Raw genomic sequence first — 16,461 nt, forward strand, 5'->3', positions numbered from 1 at the left:
GCTGGGGAAAGCAAAAGGTTATAGTGAAAAAGTAAAAAAAAAAAAAATGAAAAACTTAAGTCGATGATGTATGAGAAGGAGTGAGTACTGCTCCTGACCTCACACCCTAGCCCGAGTCCCCGCCGTGTCTTGCCTGGATTACTGCAGTGGTTTTCTAATCTGGCATCTTTTAGTCTATTCTTCTGGCAACCATCAGAGTAATGTTTCTAAACCACAAGTCAGATCACCCAGTTCCTCTGCTCCAAACCCTCTGATGGCCCACTCTTCCTTTTCTGTTGCTAGGTAACAAATGATTACACAATAGCTGCTTGGACCAGCGCCATCTGCATCTCACTGTTTCAGGGGTCAAGGGTCAGGGCTGGTGGGAGCCCTGTTAGCATCCGTCTGCCACTGAGAGGAGGAGGCAGGGCCTCGCGTGGCCCCAGAGCCCCTGCGTGTTCTCCCCTGCCCAGCATCCCTCTCTGGCACAGTCCTCCTCGCCCCTCCTCCTCGCCGGTGACCCCCAGCTGCTCCTCAGACGCGCCAGGCACCGTCCAGCCTCAGGGCTCCTGCTCTGGCTGTTCCCACGCCTCCTACACACATGCTCCGCTGGCCTTCCCCTCCTCTAGCTCTTTGCCCCCGTGTCACCCTCCGTGTCCCTGACCACTCGCAGAAGGATGCTGTCCTCCTCCGGACGTGGACAGCTGAGCTGCCCGTCTCTCGTATCCTGGGCCCTGTTTCTTTCTTCCATGGCTTCCAGCAAGCTATTGCTTCTGAGACGCTGTATTTGCTGTACTTAACCTTTATCACCTGTCTTGTCCCCTGAGAAAGGCAGAAATCTTTGTTTTCTTCCCGGTACCCCCAAATGCACCTGGCACAAAGCCAGCATCTCATAGATACGCGTTGGATAAATGGGGATGGCAATGACTTGAAGACATTTGAACCGAGTTTTGAATAAGAGGCCTTTTCCAAAAAGATCAGTGGAAGAAAGATCATTTCATGTATACTTTTGAAAAAAAGATTTTATATGAAAGCTCTTCCAAGCTCTTTCCAAACATGACTTCATTGAATCCTCTAAAAACCCTGTGATTATGTGCAGCTATTATCCCTATTATACAGATGAGGAAATTTAATAACTCACCCAAAGTCACACTGTTAATATTTAAATAGAGAGCCAGGCAACATGGGACCAGAGTCTGTGTGCTTAACCTCTATGCTTTGCTGCCTTTCAAGGCATAGCCAGTGCAAATACCCTGAGGCTCAAAAAAAACGTGGAGCTTTTAGAGCAGTGAAGAAGCCCAGTGTGGGTGGTGTTTATCTAGGCATGAGCAGCATGATATGAGTTGAGTCCAGAGATTAGACAAACATGATGGCATAGCCAGCCTTACAGGCTGAGGTAAGGAGTGAGGAAGAGATTGTTCTGATTGCTGGAGGTTTTTTAACAGGGCAGTGATATGATTTGATTTAGGTTTAAAAATAATTTGCTCTGGATACGGACTGGAGAAAGGACTTGTGACGGTGAAGAAGGAGGTAATGAAAAAGCAATTATCATGAACAATTCTGTTAGTTCTGTTTCTCCTAGATGTATTTTTTTTAAGTTATATTAATTTAGAAATACCTCCTTGAATCTGTTTGATTCTTAGATCTGTCAGCTCATGGAATATCTTTGCATTTTTATTATGTTGTGTCATTCGTTGCATAGTGAGCTTTATGAAAATTGCAGATGATGCACATTAGAACTGTAAAAAATTTATTGAAATACGGTTGATTTATGATGTTGAGTTAGCTTCAGGTGTATATCAAAGTGATTCAGTTGTACGTATGCATATATTCATTCTGTTTTAGATTATTTTCTTATGTAGGTTATCCCTGTGCTACACTGTAGGTCCTCATTGGTTATCTGTTTTATAGATAATAGTGTGTGTATGTTCATCCCAAGCTCCTGACTTATCCTTACCCACCACGCTTCCCTCTCAGTAACCATAAGTGTGTTTTTGATATCGTAAGTCTGTTTCTGCTTTGTAGATAAGTTCATCTGCATCATTTTAAAATTAGATCCCATGCATGAGTGATGTCATATGATGTCTGTCTTTGTCTGTCTGACTTGCTTCCTTAGTGTGATCATCTCTAGGTCCGTCCATGTTGCTCCACATGGCACGATTTCATTCTTTTTCACGGCTGAGTAGTATTCCATTGTGTGTATGGACCACACCTTCTTTATCCGCTCCTGTTAGTGGTCCTTTAGGTTGTTCCCTGGCTATTGTAAATGGCGCTGCTCTGAGCACTGGGGTGCCCGCATCCTTTCAGATTGGGGTTTTCTCTGGATGTATGCTTGGGAGTGGATTTGCTGGGTCAGGTGGTAGTTTTATTTTTAGTTTTCTGAGGAAACGTCATCCTGTTCTCCACAGTGGCTGTTCAGTCTGCATTCCCACCAAGAGTGAAGGAGGGTTCCTCTTTCTCCACACTTTCTCCAGCATCTACCGTGTGTAACGTTTTTGGTGACGGCCATCATGACCAGTGTGAGGTGATACCTCGCTGTGGTGTTCATCTGTATTTCTCTGGTAACTAGTGATGGCGAGCATCTTTTCTTGTGATGTTTGGTCATCTGTAGTAACATCAGAATTTTTGAGACGACAGAAAGGCATCCCGTGCACCGATGTCAAACAGCAACCAATTCATAACACCCCGGCTCACTTTCAGACTGCAGTCTATGTTTAAAATCAGATTTACTGAGGCATAATTTGCCTACTGTAAATGTTACCCAGGTTCAGTGAGCAATTCCTTGATTTTTAGTCTATTTGCTGAGTAGTGCAACTGTTATCACCTTCCTGTTTTAGAACTTTCTGTCTCAAAAACTTCGTGTCCACTAGAGTCACTTGTCTTTCTCACTATCCTTCCTCGAGAGCCATGAATTTACTCTGTGCCTATGAATTTGTTTTTCCTTTCATGTCTAGCTTCTTTCACTTACGGTGATGTTTTTGAGGCCCATCGATGCTTTGGTGAGTATCGGTACCTCATTGCTCTTTATTAGTGAATAGTATTCCACTGCATGAGTATACTACATTTTGTTTGTTTTTCATCAGTTGACAGATAAATGGGTTATATTTTTCCGTAATATATATTACAGAAATATATAATAATGTATATTATATATATGCAATATATATGTAATAATATATATTATATATTTCCACTTTTGCTTGTTATAAATAAAGCTGCTTAAGACATTGCCGTATACATCTTCGTGTGGACATGTGTCTTCACTTCTCATGGGTAGAAATTTTTTTTTGAGGAGCAGAATTTCTGGGTCTTATGGAAAATCTTCATTTAAATTAATTTTCAAAGTCTTAAATAAAACTAGAATAGCCTGCACCATGAATTTATTTTGATAAGTTGTCATCTCCAAATAACTTTGATTATTTTTTATTAAATGTTAATTTGTAAAGCTAGCTTTTGTTATGTACTTGACATTTTAACTTAATAAGGAATGTCTTTGCATTTCATATTGTTTCAAACACTGAGAAATAATTTCTCCATGCTCATAGGCTTTTTTCTTGGTACTCAATTTGTGATTTGATTAAAAATGTCTTTAAAAACAAGATGTTCTCTAAATCATTGTTTTAGGCCACGTACCATATGGAGTTATTTCTGCCTTTAAAATACTCTTCTGTGGAGAAGGAGGCTTGAAAACCACAGAGTGAATATCTGTCTTCTTTGTTATTTTAGCTGCTGACATTTTAAATTGAATTTAGCAGTGGCCTTATATTTTTAAAGTTAATGAAGTGGATTTCAGGTTCAGTTAACAGTAATTTAAGATGACAATTAAATTATTAGTGAAGCTAATTATTAAGTGGAAAACTCACGGTAATACCCAAGCTAATGATGAAATAAAATCTTAGTTCCAAGAGCTGTGCAGACCGTGAGCTGGATGGGGTGCAGATTTTTTAACAAAGCACAGTGGGAAGGTTGACAGGTGACAGTCCCACCTAAGGTATTGTTTGCAGCAGGCTGAGGTTTGATGTTTAGGTTCATGTCTGGATCTGTTTTATTTATCTAAGTCACAAAGGGTGTAAGACACTGTTTCACAACGTCTTAAGCAATGTCTCTAAACATAAATACATCCACTATGCTTATCCCATTTGTCTCAAACTTACAGGACAAGCGCAGTAGTTGCCATGTTTATAATAAACACGAAATAAGAAAAATGCTGCTGGGAACTCTCCCCGTGCCTTTCTTTTGGTAAGCAAGGGCATGCATTTCCTTGAGGGGTGTGCGTGGAGCGAAACTGCTGGGTACTGAGCAATGTTGCATCCAGCCTTGTAGATGGGGCCAAGCCATTTCCCCAAGTGGTGAAACCTCTTTCTTTTTGTAAATAATTGTACGGGAGGATGGTCGCTTTACGATGGTGTGTTAGTTCCAGCTGACGGCGGAGTGAGTCGGCCCTGTGGGTACACGGCTCCTCTTTCAGGAGCTTTCTTCCCTCCAGGCCGCGCCGCCCCGCAGGCCCGCAGGGTCACCCGTTGCACACGCAGCGTCAGCGGCCTGTGTGTCCCTCCCGGGCTCCAGCGCGCCCTGCCCCTGCCCCCGTGGGTGTCCACAGGCTGCTTCTCTGCTTCTTAGCACTCTGGGCCCGTGTGTGAGCGTGTCTGACGCTCCGTCTGGTTTGAATCGGGAGAACTGGAAACAGGACAGCTTCATCCACAGGGAAGGCGGTGACTAAGACATGATCGCTGTCTCATTGGAGACAGCGAAAGGCGATGAAAATGAACTGTGGCTTCAGTTCAGTCTGCTGGAACCTCAAAGCGTGATGCTCAACAAAGAAAGCAAGACGTGAAGTGAAGCATACTGAAAGACCCCTATTTTTGTGATATTCAAAGACTACATTACGCGGTGGTGTCGGAAGTCAGGACGGTGGCTGATCTCGGGGAAGAGAGGGCCTTCAGGTGGGCAAGGGCGCGACAGGAGTCTCTGGGTGCCCGCGGCCGTCGCTTCTGGACCCGGATTTCTTCCCTTTGTGACGTCTCTTTGAGCTCCATGCTTAACGATCTACACGCCTTTGTGTGCATATGTTAAATAAACCAAACAAAAAGTAAAAGGCAAGTAGGTAGTCAATGCAGAAAAACACTACTTTTCATCTTCTTTTGATTTTAATTATAATATTGATTTGCACTGAAGCAGAATCCTTAAAGCAAAATGTATCACAAAACTCTTTCGCATGAATAAAATTCCTTGATACAGGCTCTGAATTTGTCATTCATGTATTTTGAAATAAGTCGAACTGTTTCCTCATATAATTCTTTTATAAATTTCCAAAAATAACTAGGACTTTTTTTTTGAGTGCTTTGCAAGTTAATTTGGAAGGTATTGATATCTTTATGGATTTTTTCAACTAGGTTTATCTATGATGTTTGTCTATTTGTCTGCTCTTGTGCTGGTTAGTATTAGTCATTTTTCTTTTAAAAACTCAATTAGAATACATCATTAAAACACAAATATGTTCTTAATGTTAAAATTTTAAATATTATAAATAAGTCTATAATCTCAAATTCAGATATATCTTTTTCTCTTCCACAGGACTGTCCATAGTTACCAGTCTCCAAATAACTAGGTATCTAAATTTTCTTAAGTATCAATATACATGTAAATATACCCAGAGAACACATATGGTATCATGTCATCATTTTTTTGTCTACATGAACTGCACCAGGTAATCCTCATTTGTGTGCATTTTACTTTTTATTTTCACCTGCCAACAATATGCTTTAGAGCTCTTTTCATGAAAGAAGATTAGAATTCCCTCATTCTTTTAGTTTGCTGATTACTATCAATAGAATGGATATGCAATGGATTATTTATTCATCCTAGTAATGAACATGTTCAGTTCAGTTCAGTTGCTCAGTCATGTCTGACTCTTTGCGACCCCATGAATTGCAGCACACCAGGCCTCCCTGTCCATCACCAACTCCCGGAGTTTACTCAAACTCATGTCCATTGAGTCGGTGATGCCATCCAGGCATCTCATCCTCTGTCATCCCCTTCTCCTCCTGCCCCCAATCCCTTCCAGCATCAAGGTCTTTTCCAATGAGTCAACTCTTCACATCAGGTGGCCAAAGTATTGGAGTTTCAGCTTCAGCATCAGTCCTTCCAATGAACACCCAGGACTGATTTCCTTTAGGATGGACTGGTTGGATCTCCTTGCAGTCCAAGGGACTCTCAAGAGTCTTCTCCAACACCACAGTTCAAAAGCATCAATTTTTCAGCGCTCAGCTTCTTTATAGTCCAACTCTCACATCCATACATGACCACTGGAAAAACCATAGCCTTGACTAGACGGACCTTTGTTGACAAAGTGATGTCTCTGCTTTTTAATATGCTGTCTAGGTTGGTCATAACTTTTCCTTCCAAGGAGTAAACGTCTTTTAATTTCATGACTGCAATCACCATCTGCAGTGATTTTGGAGTCCCCCAAAATAAAGTCTGACACTGTTTCCACTGTTCCCATCTATTTCCATGAGGTGGAGGGACCAGATGCCCGATGATCTTAGTTCTGAATGTGAGCTTTAAGCCAAACTTTTTCACTTCATCTTTCACTTTCATCAAGAGGCTCTTAGTTTTTCTTCATTTTTCTGTCATAATGGTGGTGTTCATCTGCCACTGAGGTTACTGATATTCTCCGGCAATTTGATTCCAGCTTGTGCTTCCTCCAGCCCAGCATTTCTCATGATGTACTCTGCATATAAGTTAAATAAAGCAGGGGTGACAATATACAGCCTTGACTTACTCCTTTTCCTATTTGGAACCAGTCTGTTGTTCCATGTCCAGTTCTAACTGTTGCTTCCTGACCTGCATACAGGTTTCTCAAGAGGCAGGTCAGGTGGTCTGGTATTCCCATCTCTTTCAGAATTTTCCACAGTTTATTGTGATCCACACAGTCGAAGGCTTTGGCATAGTCAATAAAGCAGAAGTAGATGTTTTTCTGGAACTCTTTTGCATTTTCGATGATCCAGCGGATGTTGGCAATTTGATCTCTGGTTCCTCTGCCTTTTCTAAATCCAGCTTGAACATCTGGAAGTTCACAATTCACATATTGCTGAAGCCTGGCTTGGAGAATTTTGAGCATTACTTTAGTAGCGTGTGAGATGAGTGCAATTGTGTGGTAGTTTGAGCATTCTTTGGCATTGCCTTTCTTTGGGATTGGAATGAAAACTGACCTTTTCCAGTCCTGTGGCCACTGCTGAGTTTTCCAAATTTGCTGGCATATTGAGTGCAGCACTTGTAGACTGTTTCAATTTTTATGATTATAAACAGTGGTAAACCATAGCTATACACATCTCTTTACGCATGCTTGCCAATCTTTCTCTAAAGTAGACTTTCAGAGTTAGAATCGGTCAAATATTATGCACATATGAAATTTTGATTAATACTGCCTGAATTCTTCCCTACAAATATTTTTCCAATTGGCATGCCTTCTAAGAATATTTTAAAAATATTCATTTCTATCCCCTCATCAAAATCTCATATATTAAATACCATGGGGAATGGTAAAAATGAATGATTACTGTGCTCCTGGAATTTGTAATTGAATGTGATTAAGTATATAAATATTTGTAATATAAGGTGATGCAAATAATGCCTTAAAGTCAGCTGAATTTGTGGAAATTGTAGTTTGTGGTGCTGGGTAACAAGCAAAGAGGATACCTTACCTCTGGAATACCTTAGTGAATACTTCCCAGCCAAAAGGGCTAACTCAGAAACCCAATTTATTGGCTTGCTGACTGATTCAATTTTCAGGAATAGATTCACAGTAACCAAAGTTATGGAAAAACAGAAATACCAGAGTCCAGACCTGCTCTCTAGCTGTCATCTGTCCATGGACACCCCACACGGAAAGCCAAATTATCATTTGAATGCCAGGTAGCCCGGTTTTTAAGAAAATATATCCACATGGCAGACTACTTGGCATGTAGCATCTGTGAAACTTCTCATCGTAGAAACCTGATTTATACTCTTGATCAATGAACGTGGACTGAGGAAGAGGGGAAAGAGTGGGGTGAGTTACGGGAATCACCACCTCCACAACACGGGGCGCACCTGCCTCGGCTCTGCAGATGGCTTCTTGGTAGAGACACCCTTCCCCTGGGGTACCACTGGGCTGAGTCCAGCCAGCGTTCGCCTCGAGCCTTCTCTCTCCTTCCGGACTCTCAAGCATGGACAGTTCTCCTTCTGATGGGTACACACTACAATCGAGTGTTATTCTCTGGAAGCAACCCATGCTATTTAATTCTAATGATAAAATCAATAATTATAGTCAGAGATGCTTATTTAAGGCTTATGATGTGCCAGGCACAGTTCCAAGTTCTTTAAATACATTAACTCATTTAATCCTCTTTAAAATGTCTTTCTTGATCTCCATTTTTGTCCATCATGTGTTGGTTTGATAGCTTATTTATCCAAGGGAGCCAACTCATTTATTTTATTTACATGTTCTTGGGGTGACCCTCAATATAGATGTAACATACAGAAACACAATTAAAATATGGCAGAAATACTAAGTAGAAGAGATTCTTTTTGATTGGGTCAATAGGTGAAATTTCTCAAGAAGGAAGAGATGATGCTTCAAAGCGTGAGTTGAATTTTTATTGGCAGTGATAGGATAAGATTTCATGCCTTAAATAAATGAATTTCCCTGCTTAAAAGTGAAATTTCACTTCCTTGGAAAGTTTACTGACTTGAAATATCTAATATCTCATTAATGTCTGGTAAGCAAGATGTATTTGATTAATAATTTTGCTATTTGGAGTAGAGATAGAGAATACAGGTATTTTCCTGTACTGTTTATGTTGTCTGGTTAAACTATAGAATTAAAACTGTCATTGGCTCTGTGAGCTGTTTCTTTCTAAATGTTTCTTACACATTTGTAGCACAATTTATATCTTAATGAAAATGAGGCTCAAGAGATGCTCTTAGGATCCAGGAGGGGAAATTAGAATGCTTTGCCCTTGATTGCAGCATCTGTTATTTCCTAGGGAAAAAAGCATCAGTGGTCACTTATAAATTGTAATTCTGACCTACATTGCAGAGCTTGCAAATTTCCTTGGGAGCCTGATCAATAACACACTGTTAAAAGGGAACCTTGCTAACAGCTTTTTCTAAAAAAGCTAAGGTTGACAGTCAAGAAAACAATGTGTTCAGTTTCATCTACTCTCCCAGAATTCCCACGAGGTAAAACTGCTCCCTATTTCATAGTCACAGAAGCATTTCGTTTAAAATGATAATGTTGATGTTTATTACATTTTAACATGAAAGATATACATATCAAATATGAAAAGGACCTCTGGATTCTTGTGGTAGCAGGCTGGCCTGTCTGACATCCTTCTCTGGGATGGTACCCTAAAAAGACGCACCAAAAACTTGCCACAGAAGAGGTAACTAAAAGGAAGGCAGCCAGTCAAATCCTGCATGAAATGTTTTCTAATTCTAATAAATTAAGAATCCTATTTTTGGACTACATACCACCTGCCCACTTTGTGCATCTGAACTGTGCAAAGAGGTCCAAAGATGATGGGAAGAGATCTGAAGTCAGCCCGCATTTAAAGTGGGCCATTCTGAGTTAATCAGCGCTTCCCTGGTGGCTCAGAGGTTAAAGCGTCTGCCTGCAATGTGGGAGACCTGGGTTCGATCCCTGGGTCAGGAAGATCCCCTGGAGAAGGAAATGGCAACCCATTCCAGTATTCTTGCCTAGAGAATCCCATGGACGGAGGAGCCTGGTGGGCTACAGTCCACGGGGTCGCAAAGAGTCGGACACAACTGAGCGATTTAACTTTAACTAACTATTCTGAGTTAGGAGTTTTCAGTCTTGGCACTGTTGACATTACAGTTAGGATTAAGGCTAGGGCTAGGATTAGGGTAGCAGGCTGGCTGGGTCTGACACCCTTCTCCCAGCTCCTGGTATGGTATCCTGAAAAGATGCACAGAAGGAAAAAAACAGGAGGAAACGAAAAGGGAGACAGTCCCGTCTGGTCGCTAGCCCAGGTCATTCTTTGCTGTGGGGCTGTTCTGAGTACCGTGGGACGTTTACAGCATCCTGGGCTCTGTCCACTAGATGTGAGATGCACTCCCACTCTCATCTCTGGTTTTGACGAAAGCAATGGTCTCCAGACACTGCCAGCCTCCTTGAGGGGCAGAACAGCCCCAGGTTGAGAACCAGGACTTAACTGACTAGCACAGCCAGAGCCGGGGCAGCCCGGCTCCCACCTCTCTTTCATCACCGGGCTGTGTTTAGTCGCTCAGTTGTGTCCCGCCAGGCTCCTCTGTCCATGGCATTCTCCGGGCCAGAATACTGGAGGGAGTAGCCTTTCCCTTCTCCAGGGGATTGTCCCAACCCAGGGACCGAACCCAGGTTTCTTGCATTGCAGGCAGATTCTTTACCATCTGAGCCACCAGGGAAGCCCGTAGTACCTCTTTTTTTCACTTTTTATAAAAGGAACCGAAGAGAGACAGATTGAAGTGCTCTGAAGCCTGGGCATCTTATTCCTGAAAAAAGTTTAAGGGAACATGTTTGGACCCTAAATCGTCAATGATGGTAGAAGCTAAAGTAATGGTTACTTTTGAGAGAGGGACTATCGGCAGGGTGGGGGCACAAAAATGGCTTCTCCAGTGACAGAAATACTCTGTGCCCGGATCTAGGGATGGGGATGCGTGTTGAAAGGTCATCAGGCCCAACTGTGCAGCCGAGTGCACTTTGCTGTGTTTAAGTGATGATTCAATTAACAAAAGCATCAGAAGAAAGAAAGGCCCAGGGCAGAAAGCCCAACTCAGGCACAGGAAAAAGAAAAGAGCCGAGGACCACCTATTTGCAGATTAACATACAGGGAGCATCCTTCTGAATGGGAAGAGCCAGGAGCATGTTGGCCGCCCGAGCTTGGTTTGGGGCGGGGGTGACTCCTGCTTTCTCCCGCAGCCCATGTGGAGCTCCACAAGCCCTGTGGAGCGAAGGGAAACCTAGTATTAAAAGCTGGTCCTTGGGATTAGCAGATGCAACCTACTACATACGGAATGAATAAACAATAAGGAGATACTGGATAGCACAGGGAACTGTATTTAACATCCCGTGATAAACCATAATGGAAGAGAATGCAGCAGAAATGGGTATAACCATGTAAATCAACTATACTTCCATAAGATAAAGCTTAAAACAAAAGCGGGACCTGTTATTCAACCAATTGCCATAGCCTTAGAGACATTTCAGAAAAACGCAAAGACAATGGATCAGTTTTCAAAATGCAAAGCCACCCAAGTGTCCGAAGGTCTAGTCCTACCCCTTAGCGCTCCAGGTCCTCACTCTCCAAGCGCTGCCGGGGGCCAAGGGGGCCCCATCAGTGGACGTAACGCTCTCCTACCTCCTGCCTTTGTGTCAAGGGGCCATGCTTCATTCATTTGCTTATTACTTAGTTCATGTGTTCATTCAGCAAACATTTATTGATTGATTATTTATTGGAGTCGAGGTGCTTTCCGACGCTGTGTTAGTTTCTGCAGCACAGCGGAGTGAATCAGCTACGCGGACGCCTGTGGCCCCTCTTTCGGGGATCTCCTTTCTATTCGGGTCACCACGGGGCACTGATCAGAGCTCCCTGAGTTAGACCGTGGGGCCTCAGTCGTCTGCGTTAACAGAGCATCGATACTGTGTGTACGTCAAGCCCAAACCCCCGATTCATCCCGCCACCCCCACCCCCTTCCCGCTTGGCATCCACACGTTTGTTCTCTATGTCTGTGTCTCTATTTCTGCTTTGCAAATAAATCGTCTATACCAGTTTTCTAGATTCTGCATATATGTGTTAATATACAACATTTGTTTTTCTGTTTTTGACTCACTTTACTCTATATGGCAGTCTCTAGGGCCACCCACGTTTCTACAAACGACCCAGTTTTCTTCCCTTTAATGGCTGAGAAGCACTTATTCTTTCATATATGCTGTATTCCGGGCGTTACTTTCTGGGTGAGGGCTATAGCGGTATATGAGACAGACAAGTTCCCCCTTCTCTTGCAGCTTACTTCCTAGTGGAGAAAACAGACCAAGTCAATCAATAAACAAGTATATATTAGAGAATGATAAATGCTACGGTGTAAATAAAGTCAGGACACGGGATGTTGACTGGGCGTGGTGGGGTAGAGAAGGCATAGTCTTATCTATGCAAATGAGAATGCAAAGTCTTTAAAGACCCTAAGGTTATGAAGTGCTTGGCGACTTGCTAGACTACTGTATCCACTTGTTCCCTCCTAAACAGACCCCTTCTCAGGAGACTGAGTGTCCAGCTCCAGCGTGAAAGGCCCTGGGTAACAGCCCCAGTCATGGTGGCTCCATCCCTTTGACAGCGATTGTTCTAAGAATCTGGGCCTAAGCACGCGGGGTTTTCCTGTCCGCTGGGTGTGGTTCAGGAGGGGGCCCTGGATCCAGCCTGAAGTGGGGCGATGTGCCCAAGGAAGGGGGGAAGGTTTCTAGAAACGTCTGGGAAGTTTCCGATCCTTCATAGGAGGAGATGGCCTGTTTCTCACTAGCTGAGAATGGGGAAGAAAGAAGCCATGGCCGTGCAGGAAGCGGGCTGTCTCAGAGCTGAGTGCAGGGAAGCGAGGAGTCTACCCGGCTCCCGGGGACGGGAGCGAGCCCGTAGCAGACACTGCTGGTCTGCTGTTAGGCTGGGCCTTCCTCCCCGCGCGGCCAGAGCTCCTTTTCATGTACAGAGCTGGACAGAAGGGCCCCGGAGGAGTGGCCCTCAGCCGGAGACAGGGAGAGGCAGTGGACTGCTGAAACAGCTCTGAGCGTCCCTTGTTCTCCAAGTAGGGACCACTTACCCTGAGTCCTGGATGACCACAGGAAGACATCCCAGCTGAGGCAGAGGTCGGCAGAGACCCTAATCTGGGATTTGTTTTGGCCCATTCGTGAGTCAGCACAAAAGGGGGAGAGGATGACCAGGGTCTGCAGTCAGGGAATCTGGCTAAAGTCTTTGTCTGCTTTTAAAAAATATTTATGTATGTATTTGACTGCGCTGGGTCTCAGCTGTGGTGTGTGGGATCCAGTTAGACCACGGATTGAATCCAGGACCCCTGTCTTGTCAGCATGATATTCCTCTTGGAGCTCCGTCTTAGTCACTGGACCATCAGGGAAGTCCCTGGAGCTCGCCTCATCTGGCCTGCAGTTTGACCTTGAGCAGGTTCTTTAACCCTTTTGAGTGGGAGCTTCCTCTCCTTTTAATGGGCTGAACCATAGCACCCCCAAGTCAGGGCGGTAATTGAAACAGTGTAGATGCCCCTGTGTCTTTATCGTTTGCAGGAAAATGCTGACTCAGGAGATAATGATTAGGAGATGTGAAGATGCAGAAACAAAGAATAGCTGTTGGGCTAAGGAACTGGTAACAATTTAGCCTGTAATTCTGCCACGTAACAGAATCACCAAATTCCAGGTCCCCGGAAGATATAGATAAAAGCTAACACACATTCCCAAGCTGCTTTTATAGGACGTAGACCTCCCTTCAGATGAAAACTGCTGACCACAAGAACATAGACCCTAGACTAATTGAAACCAGAAGGCTGATGATGCTTGAAACGCCACCTCGATGACAACCAATCCAAGAACTGTCCGTGAGCTGACCAGGTCCTGCTCCTTGAACACTACACAGGCCTGATGACCCCTCCAGGGTGCATCATAGTCTTCAGGGCACTAGGCCACTGTGGCCCCCTTTGCCTGGCAAAGCAGTAACAGCTGCTCGTCCTACTTCACCCAAAACTGTCTCTGCGTTTGTGTCTGGCACCAGTGAACAGAGGCAGAGATTCAGCAACACGATGAGACTCAAACGAGTTCCTGAGTGTGAAGTGTCTGTTACGGCCCTTGGGACTCAGACGAGCTCCCGAGTGTGAAGTGTCTATTACGGCCCTTGGCCCAGAGAAGCTATTGTCTCACCTGGATCAGCTTTGCTCACAAATGTTCGGTTTGCCATGGATTTTACATTTGGCGGGGGAGTCATTGTCAGAAGGAACAGAGTAAAATCTCACCTAGCAGAACCTTGGGACAACGAGAGCAAGCTACCACGGATCAACCCCAAGGAACCATAGCTAAGCACTCGTCATAGAGGAGTTCATCTCCTTGGCAGAAACTCTGGAAGCAGGCCTTCAGAGCCTGCACAGTGTGGGATGGGCCAGGACACATCACCTCCCCGGTAGCCCCGTCTGCTGCAAACTATCAAGAGATAATCTGTCCATGTCCATAAAGCTTGTGGCTCACAATAAACACTTTGGCCAATCTGTCCATCAACTAAAATGGAAAACTCACTACGGACATGTTTTTGGGAGAAGCTGGAAATTCTGCTCTGCTTTCCCTGGAACACTCATGATTCCTTACCTGGTGGACCTTGGCACGTGCCTTGTGCCTGCTTCAAGAGCTGCTCTAAGGCTGATTTCTACTCCTATTGGAAAGAAGCATCCAAGAAAGAGCCTGGACTTTCCCTGATGTCCAGGGTCATCAAAAACATTCCTGCCGCTGTCAGCTGTGTTCAGCTTCCAAGGAAGCCACTGGAAAATTGCTTATGTTAATTGCACAGATGACTCTGCACCATGAATTCAGAGCATATTCAGAGGAATTCCACCCAGAATGCTTTTAGCAGAGTGCTATCAAGATGTTGGGTTTAATCAGGTGTATTCCTTTATAACAACAAAGACCGAGAAAATGTGTTTCGACTCGCCTGTCACTAGTGATATTTCTGTTAAAGCTCCCTGTCGGAGAAGTCTCATAAAATAATAGCAACGGCCTAGTAATATTTACCTAGGGCAAGTAATATTTTTCTGACCTCTAGGAAGCTCTGAAAGTAATCAAACCTCTCCATATTCAGTCAAAAGCTATTTCGGGATCATTCTTGTCTCCCATCATGGACTAATTTTCTATAATTATGGGCTATTAAAAATGAAATGAAGAGATAAAGAAGGATTCAATCCCGAGCTCTGGCAGTTACTCATTCTTTGACCTTATTAATAATCATAGTAATAATGAGTTAATATTTATGACAGCTTACCGGGTCCCCAGCCTTATGCATAGCACTTAACTTATATCCGCTTCATTTAATACCTGCACAAAGCCTTTGGGGGGCAAATGTATTATCATCTTCTTGGTATAGATGAGAAACAGAGACTCCCAAAGGTTAAGACTCTCGTCTAGGCTCACAGTCTTAGTGGGCGCCTAGGTTGCCTTTCCAGCCCGGCCTGGGGCATCACTAGTCAGTCTAAAGCCCGCCTCCTCCGGGCCTGATGTCGGCATCTCTGTCTGTCTTGCTCTCCGAGGTAACTGGGCAGGCCAGGGCATGGCGGACTGAGTTTCTGGACTCGGCGTGGGGAAGCAGGACTGGCTCAGCTCTGACGTGGGGGGGTGTGGGGCAGGGTGAGCCTGGAGCCGGGGCTGTGGCCGTGGGGCAGCGCCGGGAGCAGAAGCGCCCCTGAGGTGCCCCATCCCCGCCCAGTGACCCAGCTGGGGGACCGGCTGCAGAAACGCCGTGGGACCGCGCAAGGGCGCTGGGAAGGCAGACCGCAGAGATTGCCGGGCTGCTTAGAAACGGGGGCTATCAGAGGCCGTCCGGCGAGGGGGCGCGGCCGGAGCGGCCCAGGGCGCCCTGCCCGGATTCCGGCCCTTGTGCGCCAGATGCCCCGGCGCCCTGCCTCCACGCACCGCGTGAGGACTCACGGAAAGCCTAGCTCAGGCAGCTTGCAAACTCTCCAGTGACGACTCTGAGTGCAAAGCATCGTCTGCGTCTGTGCACGCCAGGTGAGACGAAACTGAGTGTCTGATTCTCCCCCCGCAGCCTGGCCACGGATTTCTGGCGCCGGACCCCTCAGCCGGGCTTAGGGCTAGGACGGAGGTAGGCAGATGGTCATGAGGAGAAAGAAGGAACTTGCTGGTTTTGTCATTGTTCTGAGGGAGGGTCTGCGGGAGAACCAGGAGGAGGACCAAGCCCACTGCAAGTTAATGCCTGACCGCGATGGGCTCCAGAGGATGCCACGTGGCCTGGTGACAGCCGCCAGGGCGGCGGCTTGTATTCTGTAGTCGCAGCTCAGCGTCGTTCGTTCGTGGCAGAGGGGTGTGCCAGTGCTGGGGGGCACAAGGCGAGCAGCCAGGAGACCCTGGGGGGATCGGAGACCCCGGACCTTGGGACGCAGGCTGGAGACGGGCAGTGGGGGCGGCCGGGGGTCCCGCTGCTGGCTGGCTCTTCCAGCCCGGGGAGCTGAAGTGAGCAGAACCCGAAGGCAGCTGGCTTCCTGCAGCCGCTGCGGGCTTGGGTCCAGCGGGGTGGTGAGGCTTGTGTCGGAGCTGGCTGGCGGCAGCGGGCGGGCAGAGGCACAGCTGTTATCTGGCATGGAGGCTGGGCGCACGACAGGCCCGCTGCGGAAAGCCGGAGCTTCTGTGGCTCCACCAGGGCTGGAAGGAGCCGTGCAGAGACATTGCTC

The sequence above is a fragment of the Cervus canadensis genome, chromosome 31 (assembly GCF_019320065.1).
Source record: "Cervus canadensis isolate Bull #8, Minnesota chromosome 31, ASM1932006v1, whole genome shotgun sequence".
Classification (NCBI taxonomy): domain Eukaryota; kingdom Metazoa; phylum Chordata; class Mammalia; order Artiodactyla; family Cervidae; genus Cervus; species Cervus canadensis.